The 13,338-nt window shown below is 42.1% G+C and overlaps 1 protein-coding gene across 2 annotated transcripts in view; it reads left to right on the plus strand.

Moving 5' to 3' along the window:
* LOC141756031 (gamma-aminobutyric acid receptor subunit rho-2-like) overlaps positions 1-13,338 on the plus strand; it is a 150,357-nt gene that overhangs the window by 38,479 nt on the left and 98,540 nt on the right. The window lies entirely within an intron of this gene.

Here is a 13,338-nt window from a genome sequence, read left to right on the forward strand (position 1 = left end):
TGTCCTGTTGCTGGCGCTTGTGCTCGCTATACATAGACATGAAACGAGCATCGGTCAACACAGTGAGGAGACACACGTCAGCTAAAAGCACAATATCACTCTATATTTCAGCTGCTTGGCAGTAATTTTAGCTGACCAGACGAAGGTCTCTCCATGAATCAATGCTGATCCTAGTGTTGGCTTTTCCTGCCTCAGCCTCCCGACCACGGCCGGGAGACGCCGGAGTTTTGGTCGGAGACAATAATGTTTCTCTCTGCGGAGCCCCGTCACTTCACAAGACACGGGAAACCTCTGTTGGTCTGGAGGAGCTGCAGCAGTTATTTCTGGACAAACGTTCACTGAACATTCACTAGATATTCTCAGAGCTAAACTAACTCTTCTGCAGTGTGGAGTGAGCAGCATGCACGTGAGAGGTGGAGTGAGAGAGCGAGTGAGAACGAGCACGGTGTGTGAGTGAAGGCAGGCAGAGGAGCAGAGTACAGCAGAGACTCCAGCCCTGGAGACCAAAGCTACGGTCTCCTCTGTGTCTTCTGACCGCGGTCGGGGGCTGGAGCAGGAAGAGTTAACACTGTTTAACAGACGGGCTTCACTAGATACAACCAAGAGGTTTTGGTGCTTCACAGTAGTTTGTGTTGGAGTCTGAGTCTGAACAGCGTAGCCACATGCAAGCGCGCATGGGACACCGACCCACAACGATTTATACGTGTAAGAAGTTACAAACAGTCCCTTTAAAGTCAAGGTCTCCACCTGATTCTTTTCAGTAGCCAATAATGCGCTTTAGCTTCATGGCAACAATCATTTTCCAAAACTAGATGTGATTTTTATTTATTTATTTAATTATTCATTTTAATGGTGCATATCATTTTGTAATGAAACTCCCATAACAGCAAGTCAGATGGTTTCTCAGTGCAAAAAAACAAAAGAAGATAGAAAAGCATGCTGGCGTCAGCGTCAGCTTCCACACCATCATCACCTCTCTCTTCATCTTCAGAACATGTCTAGAATGTAATGCTTCAGAGCACATTTCATAAATAAAGACTTTCTTTCACACATTTAAATGAGTACTGATTTACAGCTTTGAAGATTCAACATATCATCGGACCACCACAGATGCTGTCATGCTCCTCCACTCTGGTTTCTAATGACAGCGGTGACTAAGAAGCAGCTTTACTGAAAACACTCATAACTTCCAAGAATAATGTATCAGACACAATCATCCGTCTTTAATCCAGATTTTAGAGAGCACTCTGGGCACATCTAATCCCCAAATAAACAAATCACGTCAGATTTGCCTATGCTACCACTACTTAAAAACACAGTAGTGCAGTAAGGCAGCTGATCTGATCCCACACTCTGGGCTGTGTTGTTTATTAATGCTTTCGCTGCTTTAAGGTATAATACACTGACTCATGCTCTATTATGTCTGGCTGTGGTCCTTGAGGACTTATTGTCCTAAAAGGACATCTGCTGTGGCTTGTATTCTGTTGTGTCTGGGCTAAATTAATAAACATTCACACACATTTCTTTGAAAAGCCAAAAAACGGAAACATGCTATAAATAGTTTACAAATCCCTGATGGCTTTGGGTAGTTTGGTTGGATTTGAACAGGAAGGAAAAGGATCAGATTTGAACTGAGCATGACCCACAATTAGGGTTTTGGACCGGTTTTTTTTTCCTTTCGTTTTTGCTCATCACTGCTCAGTATATATTAAAAAGCGCCTGGGTTACAGAGGTAACAGCTCTTATTTGATGCCCTCATCAACAGGCTAAATCAGCTGAAATGATGACGACTGTCAACGGCTTCATGCCTTAGTTACCTTGTTGCTTTGGGACTGTTTCAGGTAACTGTCCATCTACCCATCTAGTACAAGAGTATTAAGTAAGGGATGATGTACAGCGAGCCGGTCGTTGTTGTGAAAGAATCCCCGACTGTGTCGATGTCGACGATGACTACATGTAATGTGAAAACATTACATGTAGTCATTTCTCCCATGTTAAAGCTGAAGTAGATAGAACTGGAGCAAATAGGAAAAGTTATTTTTATAAAACTATAACTATAACTATATAACTATATAGTACTGCTTGAAACAGGTAATCTGAAAAGAAATCATGTTCCTCTGTGTCCTCCGGTGTCCGCCGGTGCTCCTAACAGCATCTGCAAGATTTCACAGACCGCAGGAAAACAATCAATCAGAGCTGATCTGGAGACTGCCGTCCAGCTGGCATCTCTGAGCAGCTGTCAATCACTCACCAACTCCGAACTCCGATCAAACGGTGAAACTAGGCAGCGCTGATCAAATATGAATCAATATTCTGTTTCTGTAATGCCTGTTTCTCTCCTCACATGTTCTCAGAATCATCTTGTAGTGTACTGTTTAGCTTAAAATGAGAACGTTTGTGAACCGGCAACCATGTTAAGATCTGTCGAGTAAATACCAAGCACCGCCCACCCGCCAGAGCACAGCCAATAGGAACGTTCTCTCTCTCTCTCAAATGACCTGTGATTGGTCAAAGTCTCCCGTTACGGGCCAGATGTTCTAAAGCCTGAAAACAGAGTCATGAGGAGGAGCAGAAGTCTAGTTTTCTCTCAGAACACTTGAATTACAATATGCTGAAAGGTTATTATGGGATTTTTTGACCAATGATGCCAAAAATATATACTGACTACTGCAGATTTAATAGAAAAATATTGATTATTGCAGCTTTAAGTATGGAGCTGGATTGGGGCATAGAGTGGTTCTAACACGGAGCTCCCTCTAAAATCACTGCCATTTTTCTTGGGAAGACAGTCTCCTCTGTGGGTTCATCACTATGAGTTTTACGGTGTTGAATGGTTTCAACAGGGAAGGGGTCGAAGGTCATCCACCAGTAGTCAGTGGACAACCAGAGAGAGATTAAGAAGGACATTCACATCTGACACCAGTGACCATCTTTTAAAAAGAGTCAGAGGTTTGGAGTTACATACTGAGGTCAAGAGATGAAAGTTTAGTAAACTCCATCCACTGATGGAGACTGTGACAGCTACATAAACACTGATTGTTGTGTGGAGAGCCACTGTATGTGTCTAACCATGCAACCATTAGCTAAAGCTAAACACATGGCATAAAATATGTGCACAGAAAGTTTTCTGACAAGTCAGAGGAATGACTGGAACAACTCCCACATCCTCCCTCTGAGTCTTTAACAGTGTTATATGCTATGTGGCATTCTGCTGACATCTGCTGGTTTTGCTGAGGTACTGAGATACAACCTACTGTGGAAGCTGTTTCTAATCATCATGTGTAATAACTGACCACCTTGATATTCTCGTGATCAAATATTGAACCTTTATATGAATCATCTTGCAGATAAACAGCAGAGAGACAGAGATGTGATAATGTTTCTTGAGGACATGGTGATATAACTGAAGTTGACAAATTCACATTCAATAATTGGGATGGAAAATGTCCCACAAAACTTCTGAGTCAGTCACTAATTCTGACTCCCCGACATTCTCCTTCCCTTTCCCTCTTTTCTTCTCTTCTTTCATTTTAATCTCTAGTTATTCTACCCCTATTTCCCTTGAGGCTCAATGGTTAGCACTGATGCCTCACAGCCAGGTTCTAGTCCTGGCCAGATCTTTACATAAGGATTTATTCTGGGTGCTTTGGTTTCCTTCAATAAAAACATGTTTAGTCTAGAGGACAGAATGAGTGTATTTTTTACTGGGGAAAGGTAAATGTCCTCTGCTAAAATGAAAACCATCCATGTTTAGGTAAGGGTTTACTCTGGGTGCTCCGGTTTCTTTAAATTAGCAATAAAAACAATAAAATCGCAAAAATAATAAGATAAATTCTTCCCCTATTTCCCTTGAGGCTCAGTGGTTAGCACTCATGCCTCACAGCCAGGTTCTAGTATTGGAAATCTAAATGGTTACTTTCTCGCATGAAAACATATTAAAACTTAATCAAGTGACATATTAACAGCCTTTATTGACAGCTCTGAAATAAAACTATTAACTATTAATAGTAAAACTATTAATACTGCACAGTAAAAGTCCTGCTTCAGGTGCTGTTGTTGCACCTCGCCTGGAAAAGGGAAACCGGGGCCCCCTTCTAGAGCCAGACCTTGGAAGTCTGTCTCTAACGCCTGCGAGCGTCTGGTGGCCGGGCCTTGGCACATGGGACTCGGCTGGGCACAGCTAGAAAAACTGATATGGAGCCACCACCATGTGGGCCCGTCACCCGCAGGAATAGGAATTGGGGCCGTGTGCTGTATGAGCCAGGCAGCAGGCAAAGGCGGGGACCTAGGCGTTCTGACCCCCGGCAACGCAGACTGGCTCTAGGGACGTGGAACGTGGAGCGGTATCAACTAGGTATAGTTGGGCTCACCTCTACGCATAGCTCTGGTTCTGGAACCAAACTCCAGCAGAGGGGCTGGACTCTCACCTTTTCCGGGGTTGCCCAGGATGAGAGGCGCCAGGCTGAGAGGCACCAGGGTGAGAGGCGCCTCTGGCTAAGCGCTGCTGTGTTGGAGTTCTTCCTGGAGAACAAGAGGGTCGCCTCCATGCAACTGAGAGTCGCTGAGAAGAAGTCTCTGACTGTTTGTGCATATGCACCAAACAGATCTGAACCAGAGTGGTGCTTTGTTGTTGGACTTCTGTGCTAGTCATGGATTGGCCATAACAAACACATGTTTGAGCATAGGGTGGTTCATAAGTGTACTTGGTACGTAAACAACCTAGGCCAAAGACCGATGATGGACTTTGCGGTCATATCATCAGATCTGCGGCCATATGTCTTGGACCCTCGGGTAAAGAGAGGAGCAGAGCTGTCAACTGATCACCAGGTGGTGGGTTTTATCAGATGGTGGGGAAGGCTTCCGGACAGACCTGGAAAACCTGGGAACGTCTGGCTGAGGTCCCTGGCCGAGAGGTCTTCAACTCCCACATCCGGACAAATTTTTTGCACATCCTGATGGAGGCTGGGGACATGGAATCTGAGTGGGCCATGTTCAAAACCTCCACTGTGGAAGCAGCTGCTAGGAGTTGTGGTCAGATGTTCGTCAGTGCCTGTCGTGGCGGTAACCTAAGAACCCACTGGACCCCTTTCAGGCTTGGTTGTCCTGAGGGTCTCCGGGAATAGCAGACAGGTACCGGTTGGCCAGAAGGGCTCGTCAAAGCAAAAACCCGGGTGTGGGAGGAGTTTGGGGAGACCATGGAGAAGGACTTTTGGTTGGCCTCAAGGAAGTTCTGGAAAACTGTTGGATGACTCAGAAAGGGAAAGCAGGGCTTGGCTTTGGCCATGCTCAGCAGGGAAGGTGAACTGTGATTGGAGGAGAGTATTACCAATAGAGTCCAGTAAAGGGCAGAACCTCTGTGAGTTACAACATTTCTCTGTCAGGTAAATGTAGTATGACAATGTTTTCCTCTGAAGTAGAGGTACACAGTAAGTAGTATACAGTTGACTTGCAAAGTTTGTATGTGCTTTGGGGGCCTTTTGTAAGGTCTTTAGGGGGGAAATGAGTTAGAATAGTAACATGATTTCATGTTTTTATATCCATCTAAACATCATAATAAATCTATAGCTGTTCGGGGCCCTTTTAGTTGAAGGCCCCAGGCACTTGCCTACCTTGTGTTCTTTGCCATAAACCAGAGTGTATTTCACCAGGGTTTCTGGCGTAAGTAGCCACAATTTGGGTGTGTGACGCAACTATGTCATGGCAGGTGTATTGCTCAGGACCCAAGGAAGCGAAGTGTCGAGTGTGAAGTTCTTGAGAAAACTGCAAGCAGCAACACCACAGGCCAGGCATTCATCTGTTGTGAACAGGCACGTTTTCAACGGGCACTGAACTAGTAGTATTAAAGTTTTTTTTTTACTTTGCTGCAGATGTAATCTATATGCTTACTTAGAAAATATGGTAGTATCCACATAAATGGCATATGTGTAAGAAGTAACTTGTTTAATCTGTGTGTTATGGATCGTAACTGGTGGAGGATAAGAAGTTCAGCTGCTGGATCATCACATCTAAGAATATTTCAATGGTGTTATTCACACATCTCACCACACGGTAGCACTATGTGGTTACCAAACGTCTTTCGGCTGATATACCATTGTGGTACACTCCCCAGTAAAGTCAGCTTATTTCCAACTTTGAGTTCTGTTATGCATTTGTTGTTTCTCATGATTCCAACAGAAATATTGATCCACTTATTTAGCTGCAGTATATCATTGTTTGCACACTGTCAAGAAACTGTTCAAAGTCTGCTGTTTTGAGTTCCCTTGAGCTCAACATTTTCAGAGAGAAAATACAGCTGTGTCAGATTTACGGGACCTCTCGTGCAGGCAGAACTGGCCCCCAGGCAGAGGCACACTACGGGGCCAACAGGGCCCTGCAGGCACCAACCAACAAGTCCTTCTGAATTACTTTATCAGGCATTTTCTATCATCTGGCCCTTTAAATTATAATTTAGTTGTGTATTTAAATCTTAAACTCCAGTCTTGCACTTCCATGTTACTAACTGCAAATGTTTTGGGGATCCTCAATTATTTTCTAAAGATGCACAAAACAATATTTTTATATTACCAATGGATCAAATGGTTATGCGTAACATGAAAGGTGTCACTTGCAAAGATGAACCCACAGAGAATTATCACCACCTCTGCAGTTCACCTCAGTTTTATTGTTTTGGTTTGCCAGCCCACAAACTCTCTCGTCAACCGTGTTTCCGCTCTGATAAACCCGCTGCACACTACCTGTCCTGCACCGTGTCAGGCCGACATGTCAGTAGTCCTGGGCGAACAAAAGTTCCAACCCTTTCTATTAACACTCTTGACGGTGTCTCTATTCAGTCTGTTGACAATTACAAATACTTGGGAATTTGGATGGACAAAGGTCTAAATTTTAAATGCCATATTGACCATCTAGCAAAGAAATTAAAATGAACCCTGGGTTTTCTGTACAGGCTGAAGTCCTGTTGTTCCACGGCATCCAGAAAACGCTTAGTTGCCGGCCTTTTCTTGACTCAGGTTGATTTTGGTGATAGTATTTACAGGTTTGCTTCACCGTCCACCTTGTCCAAACTTGACCCCCTGTATCACTCAGCCCTGAGGTATGTCACTAATCATTGTAGCTTATACAGAATGGTAGGATGGTCATCCTTCACTCTGCAGAGGTTACAACACTGGTACATTTTAGTCTGTAAAATCATCTCTGGCAAACTTCCGACTTTCTTAAGCCAGAAGTTTGTAATTCTCCAAAACAGTTATAATCTAAGGTCACATAAAGAGCTTCAGTTTAAAGTTCCTTCTATCAGTACAGAAGCTGGTAAAACAAGCCTGATCCACTACGGTCCTGGTCCTGGTCCTGGAAACATCTGCAGGCCAAGCTTAGACTTGAGACCCTTATCTCTTTAAATGATTTTAAACATAGAATAAAGGAAGTGGTCACTGATAGCTGCAGTTGTTTCAATTAAACAGCAAACACATGACCAGCATGGTGCCCTGTTAATGCACTGGATGATGATGTCATGTGTATTGTGTCGTACCTGTTGTTGTGTCGTGATTCAGTGTTGTCTTGTCGTGTGTTGGATGCTGCTATCTGACCCTGTCTTAGCTACGTCTCACTTGTAAAAGACTTCCTAGTTAAATAAAGGTTATGATGATGTATGCAACATTCCTAATTCCACTAGCATAGCATTGAGTGTCTCCTGAATTCAAACTATGGTAAACACTATCCTTGTTTAATGTTAGTGTGAGAGAAACCTGCTAATATACAATAGTGACATGTTGCATTGTGGTTTGTCCTCCTCATGTTTCAAGCTTTATCTAAACTTGTGAGAGAATGCTATTGACCAACAGTATAGATAGCACCAGAGAGGTTGAAGTTATTTACCCTTATGGCAAAAAAGACTGCAAACGTTTCCTCTGGCAAAACTCAAGAGTCAAAGCAGAAGGTTTTATGTGGTAACGCAGGATCAGATTCCTGCTCTGGAATCTGAGACAAGAGAAATGACAACGTCTTTAGTGCTTTAGGTGAGTCGCTCTCTGCTGAACATCAAAGGTCAAGAAAAGCACATTTACCTCAGCGAGGTTAGTGTGACTGAACTAAAGAACTAAAGTCGCTGACGTCGGCTGACAAATCTCTCAGGGCTTTATGTTGGAGCTCCAGGTTGAAAGATTACACGGATCAGGTTTCAGTGGTCTTTGCTCTAAAATCTGTGGGAGTGAATCACACAGGCCCTTTGCTCCTTAGCAGAAACTCCTCCTCCTCCTCCTCCTCCTCCTCCTCCTCCTCCTCCTCTTCCTCCTCCTTCTCCTCCTCCTCAAATTGTATTTGAATTACTTTGTTGTTGTTTTTTCTTGCCACATCTTCCTGCTGGGATTCTGTGTTTTAAACAGAAATGTGCAGCTGTACAGTAGTGTAGAAAAGGGTTTATCAGTGTGTTTAATGTCGGCCACTTCCTGTCACCTCTTTGGACCACACTTACCACTAATGACAGATTTCCTGAGAGATTGCTGAGATGTAATATCTGGAAATTGTGATTGTACTTATAATATTAAGGGCTGGAACCATTATTAATCAATGAATTATTATTATTTTCCTTTATTTAACCAGGTTAGTCCCATTGAGATCAAAGATCTCTTTTACAAGGGAGACCTGGCCAAGATAGCAGCAAGACAGTTCTAGTAAAAGATACATACAACACATAAATTAACAATATTAAAACTTGCTCATAAAAACCACACAGACAACCTCGACTGCAGCGATTTCACAAGAGCCTTAAACTCATTCAAGGTAACTAAGTTTTGAAGTTGAAGATCAGATTGTAAATTATTCCAAGCAGCAGGTGCCGAAAACCTTAAAGCTTTCTTTCCCAATTCAGTTCGTACTTTGGGAACAACATACTGTAAAATGTCCATAGAACGCAGATTATGACTTCCATGTTTCCTTTTTAAAAGAGAAGACAAGTAAGAAGGAACTATACCCAGAATGCTTTTGTAGATAAACACATACCAGTGACTGAGGCGATGAGCACATAAGGATGACCAATTGATTTTAGAGTAGAGTACACAATGGTGAGTCAAAGAAGGACAGTCTGTGATGAATCTCAGTGACCCGTGATACACGCTATCCAGCATGAAGACAATGAGCAGAAGCATTCATATACAACACATCTCCAGAGTCAATAACAGGTAAACAGGTAGATTCCACCAGTTTCTGTTTCACACAAAAAGAAAAGCAAGACTTGAGCCAGATGAATTGTTTAAGTTCAAAGTACCAAAGCAACAAATACTCAAATGTGAGTACTTGTTGCTTGTTTCTGTTCTATCTGTTGGTTGAACAAAATTCATAATTTTTTTTATTATTATTACCGTCTTTAAATACAAAAACAAATACATAATAAAACTAATCAAATAAAACTAACAAATAAATTCAACGGAGTATTTGTGTAAAAATGGGTTTAAAATGAACTAAAATACTCCTGGTAGGGAATGAGTCCTTACCCCAAGTGAAGGAGTTCAAGTACCTCAGGGTCTTGTTCGCGAGTGAGGGGACAATGGAACTTGAGATTGGCCCGAGAATCGGAGCAGCGGGGGGGCAGTATTGCACTAGAAGTATATATACTTCTAGTGTAACACTTCTGTTCATATTATTTATTACATCTACTTTACCTATTTTATTTACTTTATAACTATGTGTTTTACCTATTATATGTTTTATCTGCCTCGTCTTGTCAAGTATTTGTTTTTAGAGCACTGACCAGAAGTGGCAACTGTGAATCTCGTTGTATTTAATACAATGACAATAAAGCCTTCTATTCTATTCTATTCTTTACCGCACCGTTGTGACGAAAAGAGAGCTGAGCCGGAAGGTAAAGCTCTCGATCTACCGGTCAGTCTTCGTTCCTACTCTCACCTATGGTCATGAGGGCTGGGTCATGATCCAAAGAACTAGATCTACCGGTCAGTCTTTGTTCCCACTCTCACCTATGGTCATGAGGGCTGGGTACAAGTGGCCGAAATGGATTTTCTCAGGAGGGTGGCTGGCGTCTCCCTTAGAGATAGGGTGAGAAACTCAGTCATCCGTGAGGGACTCAGAGTAGAGCCGCTACTCCTTTGTGTTGAAAGGAGCCAGCTGAGGTGGTTCGGGCATCTAGTAAAGATGCCCCCCTGGGCGTATCTCTAGGGAGATGTTCCAGGCACGACCAGCTGGGAGGAGGCCACGGGGAAGACCCAGGACTAGGTGGAGAGATTATATCTCCACACTGGCCTGGGAACGCCTCGGGATCCCCCAGTCAGAGCTGGTTAATGTGGCCCGGGAAAGGGAAGTTTGGGGAGCTGCTGGAGCTGTTGCCCCCACGACCCGACCTCAGATAAAAGGTTGAAGATGGATGGATGGATGGGTTTCAAATGTAACTTTGCGTTATTACATTTGTGTCAGATTCACTGTTAATTTGTCTGCTGCTTTAACATTTACAGTTTCCATGTTAGTATCGCGTGTGAGCAGTTTGCCACCTAAAAATTTGAATTAAATTTGTTCAGATTTATTGGGTTCACTGAAATGCACTCTAAATTCATTTTTTTCAAATTATTAATTGATTACAATTAGACAGGGTAAACGTCTATAATTATGACACATCCCTTCACATGTACAGTAAGATAAGATAAGATAATATATACCTATCCTGCACTCTCTGCTTTATCCAATCAATTCAATTCAAATGACTTTATTGGCATGACGTAACACTGTACATGTTGCCAAAGCATATTCAAATGATGAAAATTTACAAAAATTACATTTCATTAACATCAATAAAATAAAATAAAAAATCGTAACGCTCCACAAGTCAAAATCTGTTGGAACAACAATATAAACAGGAAATGAAGCAAATGAACAAACAAATCAAACAACAACAAGGTGCAGACAGCTGTCCCTGTCCCTCAGTTGATGTCCCTGTCCCTCAGTTGATGTCCCTGTCCTTCAGTTTATGTCCCTGTCCCTCAGTTTATGTCCCTGTCCCTGTCACTCAGTTTATGTCCCTGTCCCTGTCCCTCAGTTGATGTCCCTGTCCCTGTCACTCAGTTTATGTCCCTGTCCCTCAGTTGATGTCCTTGTCCTTCAGTTTATATCCCTGTCCCTGTCCTTCAGTTTATGTCCCTGTCCCTGTCCCTCAGTTTATGTCCCTGTCCCTGTCACTCAGTTTATGTCCCTGTCGCTGAGTTTATGTCCCTGTCCCTGTCACTCAGTTTATGTCCCTGTCCCTGTCCCTGTCCCTCAGTTTATGTCACTGTCCCTGTCACTCAGTTTATGTCCCTGTCCCTGTCCCTCAGTTTATGTCACTGTCCCTGTCCCTCAATTTATGTCACTGTCCCTGTCCCTCAGTTTATGTCCCTGTCCCTGTCACTAAGTTTATGTCCCTGTCCCTGTCCCTTAGTTTATGTCCCTGTCCCTGTCCCTCAGTTTATGGCAGGCTGCAACATAGACTGCTACCAGCTCACAGGTCCTAGTGTCCTCCCCAGTAGGACTGATTATGTGTCTTCATCTGAGAGCTGTAGAAAACCTTTAGTTCTTAAATGAATTCTTTTGAAATATATTTCCCTGATGTTTTGATATTTCTCACATGTAGTCAGTGTGAAATGAACACTGGGAAGCACCTTGTATGTGTGAGGCTGTAGATGTTTGCACTGTGAATAGATCAGAACAAGCCCTGAGGTTAGTGCAACACCATTTGGATCAGCTCCCAGTCCTCTGACTCAGTGGATGAGACAATGATGTTTCTATACAGTTTACCTGCATAAAGTGTGTTGGTGTCAGCAGAAGAATCACCAGAGAATCATGCACTGACAGTTTCCCTGCATACAACCCATGCTTCTCCAATATCTAGTTCAATTCTTTGGGAATATTGTCTCAAGATGACAGCAGATGAAGAAGAGCACAAAGAGAAGAGGAGTGAAACATCCAGGCTGCTGCAGACACACCCTTCTTCCCCTGGACGGGGCCCCATGGGGGGGGGGAGGGTGAGGGAGGCAGAGACAGAGTCACAGAAAAGGGACTTGCTATGATGTCACCTTCCTTGAATTAAGAAGACCTTTTACAGTTACCATCTCAGAGTTTCTACCCACACAATGACATTCACATGACTGACAGCAGCAAGTTCAAAGAAATGATGGCATTGCATACAATAACTAACTCCAGTGTTGCTACCTCAGGCATCAGTCATGTTTTACACATTACTATGAACTGGGGGGTATACTGTATATTATACATAGTACACAGTATATTCACAGCCTTATTAAACAGCTAAACCTTAGGGTTTTATTATCTTGCATTTAGAAATAATGAATACTTGTACTTTTGGTCATGAAAATATACAAATAGAAAACCAAATACTATCAATTGACAATAAACTCACTATTGACACAATTGCACAAGTGGAAAATGTATACTGCACAGTGATTGGTATGAGATTTCACCTGAAAATATTAGAGTAGGGAAGTTAGGATAAACTCTGCAGTAGCCTGTCAGTTTCAACCATTCTTTATTATCTGTCTCTCCCAATTTGCATGGAAGTACAATATTTAATAATTCATATCATTGAGCTACACTTTAGGCTATTTACTTTTAATAATTTTATTTTTTTAAGGCAACACTTATCCTGTGAGTTATAAAGCAGTTTAATTGCCAAAATCGTTATTACATTCCACACATTACGCCTATTTTAAAGTCTTTACACTGGTTACCTGTTAGTTTTCATATTGATTTTAAAATTCTTTTATTAGTTTATAATAAGGCACTAAGGCACTAAGCCCTTGCACCAGACTACCTTGCACAAATGCTTTTGGTCTGTTCCACAAAGCAGAAGAAAAATCTGGTGATGCTTTCAGCCGCTGGAACAACCCTCCAGAGAAACCGAGAGCAGCTGGAAATACTGAGATTTTAAAACGTAAACTATTTAGTCTGGCTTTTATTCAGTGTTTTGTAATTTTATAATTTTATGGTTTTATGAAGACGTTTAATGAAAAGGAGACACTGGCTGAAACTAAACCAAACGCGTTATCACTGATTATTGATTGGGAACGTAAATACAGTATGTAAATTGATGTAATGTACGATGTTGTATTATGTGATTTTATGTGTGATGTGCTATTCTTTTTTTTTTTTAAAGCCTAACCAGGGACAAGGTCTGCAAATTAGCTATGTTTAGAAGTCCTATCCGTTGCATCGGTTGCACTTTAATTAAGTGTAACAATGCCTACATGTATTGTCCCTGTCAAATAAACTAATAGATAAATAAATTGTTTATACTTATTTTATTTATCATCATCATTATGGTGTTTATTTTACTCTATTTCGTTA

Source organism: Sebastes fasciatus, chromosome 18, assembly GCF_043250625.1.
Source record: "Sebastes fasciatus isolate fSebFas1 chromosome 18, fSebFas1.pri, whole genome shotgun sequence".
Classification (NCBI taxonomy): domain Eukaryota; kingdom Metazoa; phylum Chordata; class Actinopteri; order Perciformes; family Sebastidae; genus Sebastes; species Sebastes fasciatus.